General features: G+C 30.6%; 1 long non-coding RNA gene across 1 annotated transcript in view; it reads left to right on the top strand.

The window, feature by feature from the left end:
• The window catches only part of LOC114577987 (uncharacterized), a 41928-nt gene that overhangs the window by 548 nt on the left and 19599 nt on the right, over positions 1 to 21781 (top strand). The window lies entirely within an intron of this gene.

Genomic DNA, 21781 nt, shown 5'->3' with positions numbered 1-21781 from the left:
AGTATTTTAGTGCGCTTGTTATTCTGTTTGGTGAACGCACATAGAAATAGCGAATGATACAACTTTTTTTCATATGTTCTTGACCTTTCAACAAAATGATTGACTCCTCCTTTCCTTCCCACTAGCGTTCTTGTCAGTTCAACCCTTTTAGTTCGTAGGGTAGAGAATGTAGGATATCGTTCGCGCGACATCAGTGTCAGTCACTTGTTGAATGTCGGCCAGCATGTACGGATGAGCATCCGGTGTGCGTCCTTGCAATGTTTTTCGTTGCAGCCGCGCACATTTCTCGTCTCCGTTTGTCTGAGGTGTTATACGCCTAGTAAACTTGGGTCTCAATATAAATACCGATGCACATTTTTAGGAACAAGCAGAATTATGAAATAGAAATAATTTTATTGAAAAAATTATTGATATCCATACAATTTGTTTTAAAAATTCTACGTTATTTAGAAAACAATATAATAATTATATATATTATATATATATATATATATATATATATATATATATATTAATATATTCGTGGAATATTTGGACAGTCCATTCTAGAAATCAAAATAGGTATAAAATTAATATAAAAGTTGATACATAAAAACGTCAATTGAGACTTATTTATTAAGTTACAAGCAATTTAAATTTGCATTAAATAAAAACGAGATAGTAGAATGAGATCACTCTGTCTTGATTACATTCTATATCTGTCTCGTTTCATCTAACTTAAATTGCTTGTAATTTAATAAATAAGTTTAATAAATAAGATTCAACTAATCCTTTTGTATATAATTTTTTGTATTTATTTTGATCTTTAAAATCGATTATTTTTTTTTAAAATTAATTAATGATATAGTTAAAAATATTATTTGTTTATTTGGATAAATGTAACAAAAGGAAATAAAAATTAATAATATTTTTTGAAACTTTAAATTCATAAGAAATTCATATATGTCTTATTTCATAAAGAATTAAAATTTCGTCATATGGTTCTTATATTTCAAATTCTATAAATACAATATTATAATAAAAAAGTATTAAAATATATTTCATTTAGAAATTATTATATTATTATATATAACATATGAATATAAATAAAATAAATTTTGTTTTATTTTTATAAGATTAACTTTTGTTTTATTATTGAACATTTTAGAAAAGCATAATAAATTTTTCAAATTTATGCATGTGTTGAAATATTTAAAATATTTATGTTGTTATTAATAATTATATTATAAAGATTTATTTATAAATTGAAATTAATAATGAAGCCATCCAAATTTATTATACCAAATATAAATTGTCTTTTAAATACTCAGGTCAAATTATGAAACATTCAAACGCAAAATGAACATAAATGAATATCGTGTACTGACTTAGTATATATCTATTATATATAAAGAGTTAAATATAATATTGCATTTATTAAATTATATTGTAATATTTAAAATATATGAGTTAATAATTTTTTGAATTATTTTCATCAATGGATTAATATCTATTAATTATTAAATAATGCTAATCATAATATAATATATATATTTTGAATGATGACTTAGTGGGATCATTATTAATTGATTTCGAGAACAGATTCACTGTAAATATATCCCGACAGATATAATTCGGTCTTCCGAAATTGAATCAAGACCGCGCGTTCTATTTTTGCTTAAACGTTGTGACGCATCGGGCAACGAGCGAATTTTCATCTTCGTTTCTAGTATGGAATATCGAGAATTATACAAATTTGGAATATTCTGTCTATACTGTTTGTATTATGGCATTACGTCGATGAATGTGAGAATTTTACAACTCGAAAGATTAAGCAGAAATATACGAATAATTTTATGATTACATTAATTATTTGTCTACTTACTTGAGGCGAGTTAAATCTTAACTCTGGTGTTTGCGCTATTCAGATAGAGCTTCCGAAGGCGCAGAATTTCTATCGTGTTGAAAATGTAATTTATATAAGAGAAATTTCGACAGACGTATGTAGCTGAATTCGATATTCACTTAATTAACCCAAAAGCTTGTATCTTCTTCGAGCACTATATCGCGATGTTAATTGCTAATTGTGCCTCTTTCTACGTGTATTTCTCTGTCGAGTTTACATGTTGAATATAAAAGAATTTATTATTCGACCAAAGAAATTTATCTTTTAAGGAGTTAATTCTATGCTTTTTTTGTTTGTATCAAAGATGAAATTAAAACTTTTTCAAAAAATTTTTTTGTAAAAATTATATAATTTTTTAATCTAGGAGTACATCAAATTCAGACTTTTTTTAAATTAGTAGTTGAATAGTTTTTTTATTATTGTTGTCATTTGCAAAACATTAGATTACTTCATTTAATTAACGAAATAATATTTATGTTAAAGTATTTTGTTGAATATGCATTCTTTTGAATACGTATATATTCATGATATAAAGCGATGACCGTTTAATTAATTTAAATAATTATATCTTTTATCTTCTAATAAAATTACGAACCTTGTTTCTCTACATAAAATAAGAAATCTCTATTTTTTATAAATTTCTAATTTTTAAAAGAAAAAATTTTTAATAGTTTACTTTTTGATAAATAATGATTAATACAAAAAATTAGCAGAAAAAAGTTTGTACTCTCTTATTTAAATCCAAATAGCATCAAAAAATTCATATTAATTCATATTAACATTATAATTGATTATTATGCATATATATGTAGAAAGAAAAATAAGATAAATACATTTTTAATAACTGATTACTTATTATTCAACAAAAAAAAATCATGTGAATCTATATTTGCTATTACAATGAGAAATCAAAGTTCAGTTCCAGAGAAGAGGTTGTCTCCTTTTAAAGGGTCATGAGGTCACATTAAAGTCGAGCTCGTGTTACGCAGTCTCTTCTCATCCTGTCTACGCACATATACCTTGAAAAAGGCGGACGAGTTGGAATAAGGTCGAGTTCTGCAAACAAGTGCAACCCTCGACAATAATAGAATCCTTTAAAACCGCAGTTAAACCACCTTGCACCTACAAAACGAGGGACAAAGGCTTTCGTAACTAGCTAAAAAGCCAACTCTTTTTCTTTCAAGTACAATGCTTTGCCCCGTACGATTCTCGATTCACCGATAGAGCTACTCGATTCAAGAGTTTAATCATCTCATGTATTGCGTTAATCTTGTACTCGATAATGGTATGGATGTATATTAAAGAGCTAATGTCACGATTATTTTAATTAAGTAGCTGATTCATTGTGTCATAACTATTTTTAACAAATGAAACGCTTGATGTATATTTGAATATATTGTATGTTAAGATTTCAGTTTTGGTTTAATATGATATGTCTACATGTATATAGTAGAGTTGATAGAATGATAAAGACATGTTCCAAATATAAGGAAATATTTAAGAAAAATAGTGGAAATTTACTAAAATCATTTTTTATTATTATTTCTAAAATGATTAACAAATTCTCTTGTTACATTACAATCATTATGTTATTTTCATCGATTATCAATCAAATGAAACAAAAATTGATTTTGATGATTTTATTAAAATTATGAAAAATATTTTCTATATTCTTTCCTCAAATTAAAATTTTATTTTATTATATATTCTCTATTATATATTGTAGTCATTCTTTAATTACACTTTTAAAATGTTTTTTTTCTAAAATGAATTCATAAAATCGATTTTGTAATTGAATTGGTCTAAAATTGGCCAAAATTGTGTTCTTTATCTAAAATGCAGAATCGAGTTTATTTCGAAAATCGATATTCACTGGCATTTATATAGTCTAAGTTCAGAATCGAGTTCAAACAGGTCTGAACCCTCGGTCCCATGGCCCATTATCCCGAAAGGGCCTTGGAAATTCCTTTAGCCTGTGGAATTGATGGGTAGAAACTTTGTGTCTCTGTATCCGATGTGGTCGTGCTCGAACCTAAGTTTCGATTCAAAAGATGTACGTGTATACATTGAGCTATATTTAAGTCCTTTTTTCTTTTTCTTCGTCTTGGAATCATGAATGAAAAGAATGGATTGGAGTTATTGAAAGGAGAATATAGATAGAAATAAATGTTAATATTTTCTAATTTTTGATTAATTTTTTTTGTCATAGTTACAAAAATTGTAGATTTGTTTTTTTTATATATTATATAAAATATAATTATAATAATATAATTAATATTATATAAAATAATATAAATAATTATAATATATATATTATATAAAAATATAATTTATATATTAGATATACAATTAATTAATCTTTGATCGCAATCAAATTATTATTTCTTTGAATGATTATAGAAATTATAGATGCAGGTATCTGAAACTTTATCTTTTCTAAACCTTCATAACATAAAATTTTGATCTTTGAATAGTAAAAATTTTGTTATAATTTAAAGTCATGTATAATGAACTCAAATTTTGAAGTATATTAAATTATTTTTTTTAAATCGTTACAATCATTTTTTTTTAAATAAAAATTTCGTTTTTATTTAAGAAAAAAAAAATTTATTTAAGAAAAAATAAAATTATTTCATCATGATTGAAATCTAATAATTTGAAATATTAATTTTAACAACATCCATATTATTATGTATAATTAAAGATTTTGATAATAATAATTATTTTACAATTTACTAATTATATTTTCTTAATATTAAAATTTATTATTAAATCAACATTTCATTCTTTGATTATATGCAACAATATTTTCTAATTTTATAAAAATATTATTTTTAAATCAATATAAAATTATTGCATCATTACTAAAGAACTCATTTTTTAAAATAAAAATATTATTTTAATAGTATCTATAGTTTCATATATATATATATATAAAATATGTAAGCATGTTATATAATATATAGGTATTATATAATAATTATTTTATTCCATCGATTCACACGTGCAATTAATGCATGTAAATTAATGCAAATAAAATATGTTTATATTGTTATATTAAATAATACTCTATCATATTATCGAAAACTTAAAACGGTTAACGATGATACAAAGACAGGTTTGCTTATCATTGTGCAAACGTTTGCACGCGAAGTGAGAACTAGGACGTGGCTCGTAGTAAAAAAATCACGCGTGTCACCGTATTACGTAGTGACTACCTGTTCTTTACGTAATATGTTACCGTAGTAGTTATGTTCCAAGAATCTAAAAGAAACTGCTGGACACGTTTCTTTTCAAGAAACGAAGGAATAACGCGCTTATGAATTTAAGAAAAGAGATGTTTTATTTAAAAAAAATGTTTTTTCGTTACTTTTTTAAAGAAACTTTATTTGAAATTTATTCATATTATTAACTAAAATTCAAGTTTTTCTCTTTTAGTTAGTAAATCTTGATCTTAAATGATTTATCTTAAATAATTTTGATTTTTATATTATCTTTATATTATAAAATATTATATTTTTTTATATTATATTATATTATGAATTTTATTTATTATTTTATTTTGTTATAAATTAAATACTTCAGACTTGCGCTTGTCGCAATTTTTTACTTAATTCATTTAAATTTTTTTAATAGATTTTAAATCAGAAAATAGTATATATAGACCATCACAAAATTTTTTATTTATTATTTTTTTTTAACTCTTATAGACTGACATTTTAAACATTTTTTTTTACATATAAAAAAAGATGAAATAAAATTATATAAAATGAGAATTATTATATTTAGTATAATGACATGCACATTGAAGAACGTAGGAATAAGATTTACATAATACTATGTCTATTATTTTTTTTATTAAAATAAATAGATATTAAAAGGTATATTTATTTCAATAAAAAACTTGAAAAAATTTTCTTAGTATTTTGTCTCTAGTATCTTGTCTGTAATATAATATTTTGTTTAATGTAATAATAACTGTAAAATTTATTTCTTCTTCGTTTTCTTCTCGTTAATGTTTTATTCTTTTCAACGCGATCATACGCATTAGGGTCAGTAGGGTGCACCACTTTGTGTCACCATCTTGATTCATTACGCAGGAATCTCCGATTCGTGACTGGAGGTCGTTAGCACGAAAACCTGTCCGCACTTTTGATGAATTATTATTTTTTTTCCATTAATGCTTATTCCGACATTTAACGTAATGAATATGAAATATGCCCGACTCGATTCGAAATATACACGTGTATTGAAATAATCTATTAAGCATTATATGGAATATTTCTGCTTAAAAAATTTCGATAATCATCATATTGAATTAGAAAAAAAAAAAAAAATAAAGCAAATAATTACAAGTTATTAATATAATATTTTTCCTTTTTTCCTTTTTTCCTTTTATTTTTTCAATGAGATTATTAATTAATTTGTTAAATTTTAAAAATTAATACCAGTATTTCGAAAATTGATACGTCTGGTCAAAAATAATTTCAATAATAAGTTAAATTAAAAAAGAAATTTATGAGATCTATAATTTGTTAAGAATATAATTCATCAAAGAAAATGTTATATATAACATTAATTTTTTTTCTTTTTCAAAATTCGTATTCGTCTGCATCTTAAGCCAAACTTTGTTTGATTTTACGAGTAAATTTCTTATCGTAAATTTTTATTAATCTGATTGTAATATTCGGATCAAGCATTCTCCGAATGCAACTCGGCATGCGTAAACCAGAAATTTACTTCTAATCCGCGAGATAAATAAAATAAATAAAAGAGAAAGAAAAAAGAGAAGGGAAAAAAAAAAGAAAAAGAGGAAAAAATTAGAGAAAAGAAAGAAACGCGGTTCTTCGTCATGCTTAACCGCGGCAATTTTTCAGGAACACTTTCTGGGTCAGAGAATTTTCTTTCCGGCTTTATTCACGACGCGGTAATTGCATCGTAGTCAAAAAGTCAATTTAATTAAGGAACAACGAGATGGTTGATGTAAGGCGACGAGAGCGCGATATCGCTTTGGAAAAAAAAGAAAAGAAACTTTAAATTTTCATAGAGGCCGTTTTAATTCCTCAATTTTCTGCCAATAATATCGTCAAACCTCTTTTCCCTCGCGTTATTCTACCCCGTGGAACTTTTCTCATCGTGATAACGAAAGATAACGATATTCCTCCTTCGAATTAATTTCAAAAGACTGTAAAGACGCTGAAACTAACCTGGAAACTAGCTTGAGATTAAAATAAAGGAAAACGGACGAAAGAAAGGGGAATATAATTTTTGCAAGAAGCCCTATCTATCCCTCGAGGAGGATGACGTCACGAGGTAGCCAGTTCTGCGAAAAGTTTTCTCGATCACGACCCCTACGTCGGTAAAGCAGCAGTGGCGAACAGGCAGAAAGTTATAAGGACGGAGGGGCTCCCCTTTTCGGGGAGGTCGGTTTTAGGGCGGCTGTTGGGAATCCGGAGGAGCTTCTCTTTCGAAGGGGGAGTTTTTTGTCGCGTCTGTATTCTCGCGCGGCGCCGAGGGGGCGCTTTTTAAGCATAGTCGACAACGTGGTAGGACTACGAGCACGAGGATCCCAATATTCGCCTTTAATCTGTTGATACTAAATAATAATTTTTGTCTATTGCGAAGATAGCTTTTTCGCGTAATTCTTTTTCCATGACTTTTCAGTGATTAATATTATAAAGGTAGATTTGATCATTTTGATTATTGTTGGTATATATTTCTTTATTTTAGTTATTTTGATTATTTTTTCGATCCATTTCTTTTTAATTATATACCTATCGATAATTGAAAAGGAGATTAAGAGATTTATTATAAAAATGATTATTTTATGGGTTATTTCTTCATCTATTCAGATTAGACATTAATTGCGGGATGTAAAACAGAAATAAAGGATAAAAATATTTAATGAATTAAATTAAATCTTTATTTAACGGTTAAACGAAATGTTCATGAAATGTAAAGTATATTTTTCCATGTTTCGAGCAAAATTTTTAATTATATATCTAAATGTAATTTCATACGCTTTACAGTTTTAATCATATTAACAATTTATAGGTATTAGTTTCATTAATTCTTTATGCTTCTATATGTTTGTATAATATGTTTAATAAAAATAAACTGTGATGATTATATTAATAAAGATTATTTAACACTGATTTTCTTTTGTTAAAAATATATATAAAATAAAGAAAATTAAAGAAACGTGTATGTATAAAATTAAACTAACTGCTAGTGGAATTCTAGCTATCTAAAATTAAATTTCAGGGATTCAAGCGTTAAATGTTAAGGAATTATGGAAATACGGATAGAATTAAGTATTTACTTATTTACCTTTCTCTTTGGAAGACTATAACTTCCCATGTGTGTAATGTACTTTTGTCGTTGAACCTGACACATATTTGAAATGTCTTTCTTGTTCGTTTATTTGACGCAAATGTTGTAAATGAAATATTAAGGTTCACATTTATGATAGCAATTTGTACTGAATTGGTACTCAATAATTTGTGCCATATTCGTGTCATTTTTCTCTATTGAATATACGTATTTCTTTTACGCGAAGTGTAATAAAGCCAGTATCATTATTATCCGTTATTGCCTGGCTTTAGTGTATTTAATGTGTTTAATATATTTATGAAGTATTTCTTATTAAGTGTTACAAAATCTTAAATTTTAAATAAGAATTTTTCATTACATTAGGTTGAAATATACGTGTCTTATATATTTTTCAATCGTAAGAATAAATACTGAAGTCAAAAGTTCAAAAGTTTCAACAAGTCAAAATATTATCGAATTAAAAAAAAATATTATCATACTTAATTTTATCGTTATTTATTTTAACATACCTTCTTCTCTATATTTTAATTAACCATGTGACTCTATTAATAACAATTATAACAAAATTATAACAATATCTCCTGTTACATAATCCATTCGTTTAGATTTTCAAATTTTATTCTAAAAAATGAATTTTCAATTAGATTTGAATAATTACTCCTAACAATAGCTGTGCGAACACTTGTCACTGATAAAAAACTTGCAATTCTTTTTTTTTATAAACAAATCGGAACAATATTATTTCCTACGCATATGATAACGAAAGTGTAAGGATAAATTTCCTTATTAACTGTAACAGAGATCGAGCCTTGTAACTCTTGTAAATTCTCTGGGGCCAGCGTTCACGTTGGACTAATTTTGTCTGGTGTGGCGCAACGACGCCGTATTAGAATAAACCTGTTTTCCCGAAATTGCGCCGCATCACGTACGAGAGCGCATCGCATGCCGCGTGTAATCTATGCATCGGCGCATCTTCTCCGGGGCAATAACTAGGCAACGTCAGTAGAAGGGCCTTGCATTTAGGGATCCACCGACGGCATTGTTATCCACGAGGCTCCTTGTAATTTTCGCCACTGTCGAGGTTTATCCTGTATCTTTCTTGAGATTCTCGCGTTCGTTTATCTCATTATCTGGAGGGGATCTTGGAATCTTGGTCCACATTGATCTGCCGTTTTACACGTGTATTCCTCGCTAATATTCCCTTAGGAAGAATCTGTTAATGCGTCGTAGTTTGTGGATCACCGTGGAATAGATTTTTTTTTTAGATGGAATGTTATTTGAATACGTAACTTGTTAGGCAGAGGCTGTTGAATGTTATTCGAATCGTTTTCAAATAGGATTTTTTTCTTATTACTTTGGTATAAGATTGCACGGATTAGTATTTATGCGTGTTAATAATATTGTGATGATATTGCGATAATATTATAAGGAAACGGGAAATATGTATTTTAGAAGATAGGAAATGGTACGAGTACCGCATAAGTAGTAGAAATGTGCGATATTATAAGCATTTATGGAAGATATTACGTAAAGAATATTTACATTAGCTTCAAAAATCTTTGTAAGCTTTATAATAAGGCTCTTTTTTATTAAAATAAAGTTTTACGAGATTTTATTGCAAAGTTAATGTATTTTATACTAAAACGTCTGAAAGAGTTTATTTACCATTTTATTTATATTTTAAAAAATAAATATATTATTATAGAATATATTTTTATAGATTTGGGCTTTTAATCTAATATGTAAAATTTAATTAAATTAGCCAAAAAGATATAAAACTTATTAATTTATATCATTGTAAGGGAAGATAAATGTTCTCTTATTTATTAAAAAATTTTCTTATCATATTTTTTTATGAATTCGAATAAAAAAAGATTTCATTATAGATTATTAATAACAACTTCTAATATGGATTTATTAATACCAATGAAATATTTAGTCCTAGGTGTTTCGTTTTAACTCTGTTATAGTCTTTGAATTTTTATGTCTCATTTTCGATCTTATTTCAACGAAGAAAAAAATTTCTTATATTTCAGAAAGAGCTTTAGTATAAAATTGAAACGAAAAGTTAAGCTCTATTTTATAAGCAGGATAATTTAATAATTTTAATAATATGATCACAATTGTAGATTTTATAAATATTTTATTTTCGTTTTTATTTATACAATATGAAATATTTTGCAATATATTCGTATAAGGAAAAACAAAATTGAAAAAATACAATTATTAAAAATTTCTAAAACTACGTCGCTTAATATATGGATGAAAAAAATGAACGAAAGTTATTATTCTTTATTAAGGGATGCATATTGAAAAATATTAAATTTCTTTGATCTCACGATTTGTACTTATACATAAATGAAAAATTATTACTTAGAATTTAACACGATATAAAATTATATATAACTATAAAAAGAAATATACGATGATATCCTGTGATCCCTCAGAGATGCAAATATAATCCATATTTTTTTCTTTTTTTTTTATAGGATTATTACTTACAAAACATTTCTTTTGACGTTACTTTCATTTTCTCTTTTCAACAAAACCATCCATCATCAACGGGGTTAATACACGTAAGACTTAAAGCATTAGACAACGCGCCACCCCTTTTTATTTTTCCAAGAAATCGATACGGGCGCCCGACGTGCCCACGAAAAAAAGGATTCGTGACGCGGAAGCGTTTTGTCGCCGTGTTCCACGGAGACCGGTCAACGGCTTAAATATACGAAAATCGATACAAATGCGATCAGTGATTCGAAACGTATACACGTGGCCACACCGGGGGATTCGTGTAATAGTTCGACTTTCACCAGTAGAATTCATCGTATACGCGGCGACTTTCGATTCTTCTTTCGCCGACAGAAGGGAGGGATGATTCCGAAGTTGCATAATTAATTTTTCTATAAATCTCTCGCCAAGGAATATCGCGAAATTTCCTCCTCGGGTAATATCAGCCAAGCTTAGCGAGGAGAGGAGAAAACTCGAGAGGAGAGAAAATTCCCCCTCCCTCCCCGTGCACACCAGGCAGAGGGCGAGCCAAAGAGAAAGAGACGAAGGGAGAAAAATCAAGAGCGAGAGAGGGAGAGGGAAGAAGAGACGGGGGTGGCAAGGAACGGAACAGAAGCAGAAAAGGAAAAGATCGAGGCTCTGGTGGTGCCGAGGAGTGCGAGGGAGACGGGGTTATAAGAGGGGGGGAAACGAGACGAAACGAGAGAAAGAGGGAGATAGAAAGTGGCGGTGTTCGAGGAGAAGGAAGGAGGAAGAGGCAGATAGAAGTTGAATCGGGGAGAAGGAGGAGGAGGAGGAGGAGAGGGGATGCTTCTTCCACTCTGGTCTTTCGCGTCCTCGGGCGCTGCGGGAGAACGATTCTACGGAAGGAAATAATATTCTTAATAGAATATGAGAAAGCGCGCATTTTCTTCGAGGATATTCGCGAAAGACTGACTACATTTTAGAATCACAATTATTCTAGGATCAGGTCGTTGGACATGGGGGTTTGCCGAGGGTGGGTTAAAATGGTTGGGAGGAGGGTTGGTTCACCGCGAGAACTTTTACCGCGGGAGAGTCACTCTGAGAGGCGGACTTTTTATTCTCATCGATAACATCGGATTAGGGCAATGGAATTAACGTTTCTTTCGTTTCGCCATTATCGCGCTATCGTAGCTCGCGAGGAAAGCTTATATTGAAATTAAAAGAAGAAAATCCTTTCTACGTGATTGTTTTCCAAGATACTTGCGAATAATGATATTCTAGAACGATCGAGAATAATTGGACAAATTGATTTTCGACGATGTGTAACGTGTTCTCCTCCCTTCTTCTTTTTTTTTTTTTATTTCGAACATACTTCAACCGATGTCGTGTAATTGACCCGCTGACTCATTAACCTTATCACGCAGAGCCTGTACAGACCCGATGTCACCCCGATTTTCGCCTCGTTTCGTTTGACCTTTTTCTCTCGTTTTTTCTTTTTTTTTCCCTTTTTTTTTTCTCTTCTTTGGCTGGTAGTCGCGCGCCAACCTTCGTTCATCCGTGTTTACAGTCTCTTTGCACAATGTGAGCATGGAACGTGGGGCGAAAAGGGTGAGGAGGATTTTTTTTTTTTTATTAGTTTTAATTGCAGTGTTCATTATCCGATGCAAATTAAGATAATTAGGCGGCTGAAGGACGTTTTTATTTTTCACTCTTCAATCTACATCTCTCTTTTTCTTTCTTTGCTTCGCCCTCTTCGCCTCCCCCGCTATCTCTGTCCCTCCCCGTTCGTTGCCTCTGTTTTCCCTCTCTCGCTCATATCAACCTTTCCGCTAGTCGCGTATCACGTTCGTTTCTTCTCTCTGTTTCTCTTTCCCGCTATTCCACTCTTTTCACCCCTTTTGCTCCCTTCATCTCCGCGGTTTTTGTATCTTGTTCTTTGGTGGCGGGTACAGCACCACCACTATTTTATTTCTCTGTTCCCCTGGTTTTTTCTCTTCTTATGCCCGACCGACGACGCGGTGTCGCCGCGCTTTTTACGCTTTCCTCCCCGATGCACCGAGCATTCACCACCGTTTTTACCGACGCGTTTCTGTTTCAAGCGTTTGTAACCTTGAAGCGACTGTTCCCCGGTAAATTAGGGGTTTCATTCATGCGGCACAAGCAGTTCTCTTTGCTCCTTTAATTTTGTAATTAGCGGAGAAAGGCGAGGTGAAACGCCACGTCGGTTTATTTCTTCTTTTTTCCCTCTCTCTCCTTTTTTTTCTCCTTTTCGTTTGTTTTCGCGAAATGCGATAATGCTTTGATTCTATTAAACGTTCGCGGAATTCTCGTAGCTCTCCTGTAATATATTCGAGAATGTAATACCATCGCGATGGGGATGGAAATTTGATTCTCTGTTTTTACACACAACCGTTTTAACTTGGTTAAAGGGTTTTGTTCGAAGTTCAAACTTTTCGAGAGTAAGTCACCTCAAGTGATTCTTCTCCTCGTCCTCTTTGTGCCTCAAGATTATTTCATTTCCTTCGCTTTCCCTTTTCCTTCGCTTTGATGTTCCATCCAAACAATCCTCCCCTCCTCTCCAACGAGTCTTGCCCCCCTTTTTTCCCTCTGCCACCGTTTCTTTCGAACCACATTTATGAATACACAGATGTTAACCATTGCGATTTTTGTCTATCTTATTCTTTTGTTTCTATTATATACGTGTTTGACATTTCTTTAGAGACGAGTGAAATAATCTTTGTGACTGCTTTGTTTCACGGGGAACAATGGATGATGCTCAATATTACTTTGAAGTATCATTTCTTTTCGTTCGACAATGCTTTAGTCCGCCAAAATTCTCATTGAGCACATTTCTTAAGGCCAAAGATTTATCCATTGAAACAATAATTGTTGTTTTCGCATCTTTGCAATATTTTTTTTTTCATTCTCCATCATTAACCCTGTATTCTCGTCACTTTTGAAGTGCTTTCTTTGAATCACTTTTCAAGGTTTTCTCTCAAAGTGATTGTTAAGTATCGTATTTTTTTCTCTCGTGCCGAACCGCGCAACCACTTTCGCTTTGCTTTTTCAACAAGTCCTCGTAACAGTACCGTATAATTACATCCATAATTATTCGGAAAGAATAATGTACTCGGTGCTGAGTAATCGCGCATTTCTATGTACAGTTTATTGGGCATTCGAGGGCATGTTGCGCTTTACGCATTCCATTACGCATTTTCGCCGCAACATTCAACTATTAGAGTGAAACAATTACACAGAAGATGCTGAAACTTGAAATAAGTTTGGTATAAGATAGAATTTAATATAATTAATAGATTTAATTTATTTGCACATGGTGATTAATAGGGCAGCATGAAATATAAAGATAAAAATCCTTTTTGGTTTTCATGAATTTTAATATGAACAGAACAAAAATTCTTTTCTATTGTAATATTTAAACTGATAAAATCTGAATTTGATTAATAAATTTTTTTCATATAATCATTTAAAAATTAATAATGTTGATTTTATAAATTTTTAAAATTAAAATCTTGAAATCTTTTTTATGACATTCGAAAAATTAATTTTACAGAAACTATATTTCATTACACATTAAATCTGGAAAATTACAGACAAAGTTTAATATTAAAGAATGATCATAAAATTTGTATTTTTTTATTTTATAATGAATAATGAATAATGTAATAGAATTGAATAAGAATAAATAGAAAATCTGTATGCATGTAAAAAAGAAAAGGAAATAAGTTTAATTTTCTCTTATTATGACCACTTTTTATATTAAACATATTTTTTTTGTAATACAATATATTTTTTATTATATTTTTAATTATATTTTAGTATTCTTCAAGATTACATTTTATTAATCAATATTATTATATATTAATTAGTTAACTTTAAATTTTATATCAATTAAATATCAAAATCTGTATATGTTAATGATGATAATATAAAGTTGAAACGATTCAACTAAAAAAAAATGAATATATAATATATTTGAATAAATATATTATTATATTCATTATTATATTATTAATTTGAAACAATTTATTATTAAAATTTTCTTATGATAGATTAAGCGATGATTAGAATTAAATTATTCTGTCATTATATCATAACCTACATCAGAAGGGTGAATACATGACACGTTGAATTCATTATTTTTATATTTCTTTACATTTATTAAAGTAGGTAATCTGTTAAACAAAAATCTGAATTTTCTTGAACTTGAACAATAATTTATCAACAATATATATCAGTGGTTTGATAACTAATTGTATGAAGATTTTTCTTTTACAATTTCATAATTCTTCATCAATAGATAACATTTAATTTATAAAATTTATTTTCTTTATGGAATTAAAATTAAAAATCGTTATACGTATAAATATTTTTTCAATAACTATAGTATTGATAATTTATGATTCATTGGTATTATTTATTGTGAATAGCCTGGAAATAACTAGATATAATTTTTATTTTCAAAATAATAACAATAAAAGATTTTAAAGATTATCGACAGATTATTACAAATGATTCTCAATGTTATTCTATATTTCTATTATCATTATGGATAAAACAATATGTTTATTATTACGATGCGTGACTGCGTGAATCGTGTTGTAAATTGGAATAAATCTACTAAGAGATCGAGCGATCTCGTGGCACGCTCGTTAACTTTCTGCGAGTCTCCACCTTGTCGTACGAATGGTCGACGACTTCCGGTGTCGTCGGTCTCACGAACGGGCCATTGCGCGTGAATACGAGGTGCAAAACGGTTCAGTGATTTGATCGTTAGTCTATCCATTTTATTACATATCTATTATCCATTGCTAATTTTTTATTTTACGGATCATTGAAACTATCTTCGTATCCTTCCTTATTTTATTTTAATTATAATAGTTAATTTTATTTTTTTATTGTTATAAACATATTATTACAATACGTACATGAAACTTGATCGCAAATTTGGAATTACTAACATGTTTCATAGAATACACAAATAAGAAAAATTGAATCCCATTATACTTCAAAAAATTCATTAAAAATCTATCGAATTAAGCGAAATGATTATAGATATCTGTCGTAATAATTTTAAATTAATAATGAACATGGGAAAAGTATATATTAGAAGAAAAGAAAAATGATTCCAAAAATGATTTTTATTGAGTAATTTATAAAATTTAAAACGAGTCGAAAAAATTTATTATTTTAATTTTTATGAACTGAATTTATCGAGTAGAACATGTTATTCAAAAAATTTACTATATATTCTTAATTTCATTCTATATTATTATTAAATTTCTAATTAATGAAAATCAATTTTATAATTGAATGATCTACAATTCCTTTTCGAGGCATTGCATCAATCGATCATCTCTATATTTTTCATCGTTAATTTTTACCAATTAAATTTATCGAATAACACGCACTTTATTTATACATTTTTATTTTTTCCATCGAAATTAATTGATCTAGTTATATCAACGGGGTTGAACAAAAATTTCATTTCGTTGTTCAACGTAAATGTGGAAAAAATTTGTATCGGAAATATTCTCTCTATTCTCTATATTACGAGAAATATTTATAAATTATAGTTTATTTCCATTTAAGTGACCCGTGTATTCGTTGCGGGAGGTGAGTTCAGAAGCCGAAATTTATGAACCAATGCATTATCAAAAGTTTAATGAACGAGCTCGTTAATATTAAATTAAAATCGATACTTCGTGAAACCGCTCATTTGGCTCGGCCAAGGGAGTATCATGAATTTACGTATATACTCGTACGATACATTTCAAGGTCGGCTACTCGTTTCGTCCTATCTTTTCCCACGGTCTCTCCCCTCGTTTATGCTCTTTCGAGCGAAGATGCCGAGGCGCCACGACTTCCGGCCAATTTCGAAAACACGCAGCTAACTGTTCCATATGATATTTAAGTCTTGGATCGAGTTAAACTTTTGAATATATTCTCAGAAGTTTGTACATCTACGAACATTTAATTAGAAATATTATTGATATCTTTTCGTTTAAAGATTTGTCAATTATTGTCAAAGATCAGAAGATCAGATCAAATTGCGTACATTTTTCTTCTCATTAATTATTTTTCTTCAATTGAAAAAATATTACATCGTTTATTTCTCTCTAAAACTTCTTATATCACGTTCTTATATTTGAACTATAACAATAAAAGCAATAACAAATATCCGTTCAAATCTTTGTTCGAACAACAAAGACACAATAATCCTCGAACATAGCTTCCAATGGATTCTTTAACGAAAATATTCGTTTCTAATTTTTTCCCATCTTCCCGCGTTCCACTCGAGGAAGCGCAGCATCGCTGAACCTCGCGGTCGAGAATTAAAAATTAAAATTAAACATTATCTGCTCGGTGGATCGCGTTCGAAATAATTCCCGACTGCCTCGTCAGCCGGCCGTTGTATCGAGGAAACAGTTTTTGCTACGCTCGTGAAAAATAAACGCGAACGATTGATAATTACACCGTGGCCTCTTCTAACAGTAAAACGGTTCCACACGGTGACTAGTGGACCGCTTCTGTTGTACGGAAATGATGCACCGTTAACGGTCGATATTATTTCACGAGGATGTAGGCTCGAGAGAGAGAGCGAGAGAGAGAGAGAGAGAGAGAGAGAGAGAGAGAGAGAGAAAAGAATGACCGTTAGATATATTACGAGTGGACGAGGCGATTTTATGACATGACAGTGTACGGATGATCCCGGGTAAAACGAGAGAACAGCGGTTTCAACGTGGCAAGAAGCTCGGGGCTAGGTGGCTGGTGTGGGCGTCACGCATCAGCACCCAACAGGAAGCCATGCCTACTTGCACCGAGTTCGAGTTGCACAGTTTTCCCTGCGCCTCCTTCGCTCTGTCTACCCCTACCTCGCCCTGGACTCGATTTAAAAGTTAAACCGGCCACTTTGCGACTTGACCGTGAACCAGGAGCGATGTTTGCACGTGCATCTCGTCGTTGTGGAAGTAGAAAAGTTGAGGATGACAGGCTGTACACAGAGGTCAGCACTGTTTTTAGCGCAGATGACGTTCCTTTTTGTATCTTCAATATGTGTTTTTCATTTTCTCGTTTCTTTTTTTTGAGGTAATTTTAATTTATATGTTTAATGAGTTGTGTTGTTTTAGAATAGGAAATAAGAATTGCTTTATTACGTGTTCGTTTAATTTGATTATTTCTTGTGAGATCATTTGAGATTTCAAAGTTTTGAAATTAAAAATTGAAAAATTAATTTCTTCATTAATTTTTATTTTCATTAGTTTTAAATTGTACATAGCTGATTAGATTTTCATGATTTATTCTAATGAATAATTTTCATGCTAAATCTATTATATTATAAAACTTTTATGATGAATGTTTATGAAGTATTATGAATATTTTTTTTAATTTCATGATTTTTAAATTGTATTCGAACAAAGAAGAGATTTGAAATGAAACTACATCTACAAATTCATTTATATTTCTACATAAAACATTAAAACTTTATTTTTTTTTTAATTTAGAAAATTAAAGAATCATGCACATATAAATCTCAAATAAATCTTTAAATAATTTTAAAACTATTTAAAATATAATAATATAATTTATTTAAAAATATAATAACATATGTTGATTTATGATAATTGTAATGATTAATCTAATATAACACAACATAGCAAATATATTGTTGAAATATTAATACTTAAAAAATTGCTATGTGATAAATTAAATAATTAAATAAAAGTTACTTTTCCAAGATAAATTAATAAATAATCGTGCAGAACTAATCGACATGGATCTGCGTTAATAGATTTTAATATTAATGATTTTAATTTTCTAAATTAAACTAATTTCTAAATAATTATATTAACGAAATTATTTTTGAATTATTTAGTGACGCAAACTAAATACATTATTTCATTTTCACTATTTCATGTTTTGTCAATAAAAATTACTAACAAATTTTTTTTAAATTATAAGTTTAACACATGCATTTTGTGTTTTATAGTTATTCGATACTTTATAATTACGTTTACTTTATAATGCTTCCTCTTTAATTAATAACAAAAATCATTCTATGCGAGAAAATATGAAAATATCGCATGATACACGTTTATTAGCGTAATATCACATTCGAAAAGCATATGAAATTGTTTCTAAAATCCTGAATCAAGTAGTATCTTTCGATACCACGATCGTGGATCGTTTCGAGGTTAACGGTGCATTCTTACCTCCTTCTCTATCGTTCCCCTCTCTTTTCTATATCATCATTTCTCTTCTCGATTCTTCCTCTATTCTGTCTCTCTTTGCATTCTTGTCTCGTTGCTAACTGTCCTAGAAATCGGCCTATTTCAGACGTTGCAGGACAAGTTGGTTCATTTTTAGATATAACACGCTGAAGGGAACAATCTTATGGCTTCTCCACATTCACTTATTTTATCCGAAGAATTTTGTACAATAAAAATTTACAAACATATTAGAAATCAAATCACGAAATTGCGAACAAATAATTAAAATTGGACATTGAACGTTTACATCCTTAAATTTTTCAATTTTTTCTTGCAATACTTGGTAATTAAATTCTTATATTACATTTACCATTAACACTGCCTTAGCATAATGAGCTTTCAAACTTTAACGAACTCGCAAGTCTTTACAATTATTCTTACGATAAAAGAGAAAAAATTAAAAAAAAAGAAACAAAAAATAGACATGTTTTATTCCCATTGAAAAACAAAAATATCAATTCTGTTAACAAACGAAATATTCTTTTAGCAAAATATTATTTTGATAAATGTAAAAATTTCTCTCCACGGATCATTTAACGCAGAAACTAGGTTTACACGTCTGTTCACACAATTAGACATCCATTCTTTATCTTTTACTCCCAAAGAAGAATTATTATAAATATTCCTAACATTCCTCTGTAACAGGAATTAAGTCAAATTCAATAGAAACGCTGATAATATAATAATCACTTGAATTAAATTATTTATAACGATTCATCGATACGAAAACTCTTTTGAAAGCGTACGTACATGAAACGTACGAACACAGACGCGAACACTCTCGTGTCATTTTGTTCTCCTCCGCAAGAGGATTAAGCGTCCTGAACCCCTCTTCTTCGTCGTCAACCACGTCCCATTTCCTGCGGAAGGATTAGGCTCGAAAAATCGGGAATTCGATCAGAATCGCGAGGGAGTTCGATTACGAAACAACACAGACTGCAAAATTCCCGACCCCGCGGCACCTAATCGCCGGTTTTCTTATTCGCTTCGTGGCAATCGAGCCGAGGGTATTGCTGACTCTCGAGATGCGCGAGATGGAGGTGAATTTATACGGTGACGCGGTCGTATTATCCGGGGGTTGTGGATTCAATCCACCGGCGATTCCCTAACTCTGTGTATTTCGAACGAATTAAGTTTCCTGGTGATTTCTCTTCCTGGTGAAATCATCTGATTTTTAGATTCGAAAAAAAAATTCGAATTTTATCTGATATATACGTACGAGTCGAAAGTTATTTATGCGCGTAACTAGCACCTAAATAAATTCAAAGATGAAATTAGAGAGTTGTAAATTAGAATTTACAATCATTCTTCCTCGCCCCACGTAGACTTGTAACCGTTTCAAGTAACGGAATAAGTTAATCGACATAAACATAAGTTGATCGACACGCATAGTTTCCCCTCACGAGACTCATTACACACGCGGTCGCGTGAGTGATTTGTAACTGGACGTCGCGAGTTGGTTAATCGATAACTATATATCGTTCGCGTTTTGCGGTCGTATAAAATTTCACTCCCATTACTAATAGCATAAGATAATAAAAAAAGGGAAAAAAACATTGTTTTAATTACTTTACTTATCGTTCCACCAAGAAAACTTTTAATAACAACTTGTATAACTTGTGGCTTTTAAAATAATGTGATGTTTGGACAATATGCTGTATAAACTAAGCCGAACGAATGGACTATCGAGATATAAATTTATAATACGTCCTCGACGAAAAACCAAAACCCGGAACGTTTCGTGAAAGGGTTAATTGGCGGAAAAGCAGCGCGTGTAACACCGTATCGTTTTCTTCCAGGAGTCGTGTCTTCCAGAAAGCTGTTAAAGACGGGGTCAGAAAATCGTGAAATCTCGGTTTTACGTTAATTCGCGTAATTACATTTAACGTTCGAGTTAAAAACCGGACGAGAAGTTGGCGCGCCGTTCGCCGGTAAACATCCCTTTATTCCCTCCCTCGTTCCGTTAGTATTAATCATCGCGTTGTTGACGCGATTTTCATTGGCCATCCCTGCCTTCGAGGAATTCCATCTCCCTCGCCGCCCTCCTCGTCCTGGATTTTCGCGCAATTCGGTGCAAAATACACGCGATGGCCGATCCTTGAACTTTTCCTCCGCAATTAAGAAGTCGCAACGGGAAGTTAATTACATGCCCGGTTTACATGAGGCTTTCTTCGTTCGAACGGAAGGATAAAGGAAAGGCTGGGAAGGGGATGGCTTCTCGGATTTTGGTGGATGAGCGAAAGGAAAAGGGGGCTTTAAAGGGTGGGTTTGAGAGGGAAACGGGATTGGGGAGAATTCGTGTAGCCCGTGGTCGGATCGACGATCGTTGAAAAAGTTTTTCTGAGGAGAGTTTCGGTGGCTTGCACGATGTCTGTAATTTCCTTGCGGCAGGAAATGCAGTCAACAGGTGATTCCTAAGGAGTGGTATTTAAAGTGGCAACGGGGTCATCTTTGCCCGTGACGTCAGTAAACGGAACGATCGGCTCGAAAGAAGGGAATTCTCGCAACCCTCTTCTTCAACCCGACGTTTTCTCCCCGTCGATGTATGTGACATTAATGGAGAAGGGTCGTTGAGTCGAACAACGTGAAATCATAAGATGCATCGTGAAATGTATATAGACATTCCCCGAGAGGAAGATATACGTATTTTATGTTTCTGTAGCTTTTTGAATCGTGATCCTTTTATATGCTGCGTTTATCCTATTTTTAAAATAAAGGATAAATGTTTAGGATAAATTTTAGGTAAGTGTTTCATAATGTGCGAATACACGATTTTTGTGTGTTAATCCTCGCACGATCG

This window comes from Apis cerana, linkage group LG5 (genome assembly GCF_029169275.1).
Source record: "Apis cerana isolate GH-2021 linkage group LG5, AcerK_1.0, whole genome shotgun sequence".
NCBI classification, from domain to species: domain Eukaryota; kingdom Metazoa; phylum Arthropoda; class Insecta; order Hymenoptera; family Apidae; genus Apis; species Apis cerana.
This window is presented reverse-complemented; position numbering and strand designations above follow the sequence as displayed.